This window comes from Talpa europaea (genome assembly GCF_964194135.1).
Source record: "Talpa europaea genome assembly, chromosome: X".
NCBI classification, from domain to species: Eukaryota; Metazoa; Chordata; class Mammalia; order Eulipotyphla; family Talpidae; genus Talpa; species Talpa europaea.
Window position 1 is genome coordinate 10,604,775 of NC_140081.1, and position 3,398 is coordinate 10,608,172.

At 37.3% G+C, this 3,398-nt stretch overlaps 1 pseudogene across 1 annotated transcript; it reads left to right on the plus strand.

Annotated features, from left to right (window-relative positions):
* The first annotated feature begins 1,886 nt into the window (after nucleotides 1-1,886).
* Nucleotides 1,887-2,825, plus strand: LOC311186997 (nucleophosmin-like; annotated as a pseudogene). The gene has a single exon. The product of its transcript is annotated as a nucleophosmin-like (transcript).
* Nucleotides 2,826-3,398: the final 573 nt, after the last annotated feature.

Below are 3,398 nucleotides of genomic sequence, written 5' to 3' on the forward strand. Positions count from 1 at the left end.
CACAAAAATCTGCAAAGAGCTGATGATTCTCAACAACAACAAAGAAAATAATCCAGTCAAAAAATGGACAGAGGAACTAAAAAGAAACTTCTCTGAAGAGGAAATGCGAATGGCCAACAGGCATATGAAAAAATGTTCAACATCACTTGCAATCAGGGAAATGCAAATCAAAACTACCATGAGATACCATCTTACACCAGTGAGAATGGCACATATTAAAAAAAAATAGCAACAACAAATGTTGGCGAGGTTGTGGAGAAAAAGGAACTCTTCTGCACTGTTGGTGGGAGTGCAAACTGGTCCAACCACTATGGAGAGCTGTGTGGAGATTTCTGGACCTACTAAACATAGAGCTTCCACAGGATCCAGCAATTCCACTCCTAGGTATTTACCCAAAGGACACAGAAACATCAATTCCAAAGAACACCTGCACCCCTATGTTTATAGCAGCACTGTTTACAATAGCTAAGCTTTGGAAACAGCCCAAATGCCCAAAAATAGATGACTGGATCAAGAAGATGTGGTACATATATACCATGGAATATTACTCAGCATTCAAAAAAGATAAACACATGCAATTTGCAGCAACATGGATGACGCTGGAAGGGATCATGCTCAGTGAAATAAGCCAAAAAGAAAAAGAAAAATACCAGATGGTCTCACTCATAGCAGGGATCTAGAAAACTTAAATAAGGGACCAGGAAAATGAATAACTATAAGAAAGTGAAAATCAAAATCAACAAAAACTATGAACCAGAGACACTTTTTGGGGGGTGAGGGGCGGGAGGGGAGGGATTGGGGTCAGAATGGGGGGATTGCAATTGTATGAGGAATATAAAAATAAAATTTATTAATTAAAAAAATAAAAATAAAAATAAAAAACCTAAAGACTCCATTCAAAAACTATTAGAAGTAATATATGAATTCAATAAAGTGACAGGATAAAAAATGATATACAAAAGTCTGTTGAGTTTCTATATGAAAAGGACTAGCAGAAAGAGAAATTAAGAAAAGAATCCCATTTGTAAGCTTATCAAAAAGTATAAAATACAGAGGAATAAATCTAACCAAGGAAGTGAAACACAGAGAAAACTATAAGACATTGTTAAAAGGAACAGATACACAAAGAGATAGAAAGGTGCTCCTGGATTGTAACAATTAACATTGTTTAAAAATAGCCAAGTCAGGGCTTCCCCGGTGGCGCAGCGGTTGAGCGCTGCTCCCCTCAGCAGTGTACTTCGGTCCTTCTGCCTGCTCTGCTCCCTGTTCTGGCTCTGGTGAATTCTCTCACCCTCCCGTGCTTCTGACTGTACCCAGTGCATGTATAAACGAACAAACAAACAAATAAATAAATAAATAAAACATGCCTCTATTTAAAAAAAAAAAAATAGCCAAGTCAATATACAGATTCAAGGCAATGCCTATCAAAAATGCCAGTGCTACTCTTCACAGAAATATAACAAAAAATCCTAAAATGTGTATGGAACAATGAAAGACACCAAATAGCCTAAGCAAGACTCAGGATAAAAGAAAAAAGTTGTAGTATCATGGTTCCTGACTTTATAGTACAGATTTATAATAATCAAAAATAGTATGATATTAGAATCAGAAATAAACCCACACATATGACAAAGGAGTCAAGAACATGGAGTAAGAAAGGAAAGTCTCTTCAATAAATGGTGCTAGGAAAACTGAAAAGCCACACTGAAAAGAATGAAACCAGAATACTAACACCACACACACAAATTAATCCAAAATGGATTAAAGATTTGAACATAAGAACTGAAACATCCCTGGTGTGATTGTGTCCTGCACAGCTGTTCTGAGGCTGCAGTTGTTTATCTATATCTTGCCTACTATCCCACCTAAATGCATGCCATCACCCCATGGAAGATTCGATGGACATGAGTCCCCTAAAGCCCCATAACTATCTTTTTTGGTTGAAATCTAAAGGCCAACAATTATTATCACTTTAAGGTGGGTAATGATGAATGTGAACACCAGTTATCTTTCAGAACAGAGTTTAGGAGCTGGTACAAAGGGTGAAATGGACAATGTTGAAGCAGAAGAACTGAAGTATGAAGCTAGTCCTACTAAAGTAACACTTGCAACTTTGAAAATGTCTGCAACAGCCAACACTTTCCCTTGGGGACTTTGAAATCCTGCCCCCTGTGGTATTATGGCTAAACTGTGGTTCAGGGCCTGTGGATATGAGTGGATAGCACTTAATAGCTGTGAAGGAAGATTCAGAGTCAGAAGATGAAGGGGAGGGGGTGTGAAACGCCTAAGTTTATCTGGGAAGCATTCTGCCTCTGGAAGTGGTAGCAAATTTCCCCAGAAAAAAAGCAAAACTTTCTGCTAATGAAGATGCTGACAATGACGATGATGATTTTGATGAGGAGGAAGATCAAGAAAAAGCACCAGTAATGAAATCTATATGAGATTCTCCTGCCAAAAATGCACAAAAATCAAACCAGTATGGAAAAGACTCAAAACCATCAATACCTAGATCAAAAGGTCAAGAATCCTTAAAAAACAAACAACAACAGCAACAACAACAACAACAAAAAAAAAAAAACAGGAACAAAACTCCTAAAACAACAAAAGGACCTAGTTCTGTAGAAGACATTAAAACAAAAATACAAACAAGTATAGAAAAAGGTGGTTCTCTTCCCAAAGTGGGAAACAAGTTCATCAATCATGTGAAGAATTACTTTTGGATGACTGATCAGGAGGCTATTCAAGATCTCTGGCAGTGGAGGAAGTCTCTAAGAAAACAATGCAAACAGTTTGTTAAAATTTTCCATCTTGTTTCATTACTATAACAGTTGATATCTGGCTGTCCTTTCCATAATGCAGAGTGAGAATTTTCTCTACCATGTCTGATAAATGTCCAGACTTCATTGCCAAGAATGTGTTGTTCAAAATGCTTGTTAAAGGCATATGAAAAAAATGTTCAACATCACTGTAATCAGGGAAATGCAAATCAAAACTACACTGAGATACCATCTTACACCAGTGAGAATGGCACATATTAAAAAAAAAACTAGCAACAACAAATGTTGGCGAGGATGTAGAGAAAAAGGAACTCTCCTGCACTGCTGGTGGGAGTGCAAACTGGTCCAACCACTATGGTAAGTTGTGTGGAAGTTCTTCAACCTACTAAAGATGGAGCTTCCATATGATCCAGCAATTCCACTCCTAGGTATTTACCCAAAGGACACAGAAATATTAATTCAAAAGGGCACCTGCACCCCTATGTTTATAGCGGCACTATTTATAATGGGTAAGCTATGGAAACAACCCAAATGCCCAAAAATAGATGACTGGATCAAAAAGATGTGGTATACATACACAATGAAATACTATTCAGCAATCAAAAAAAGATAAACTCATGC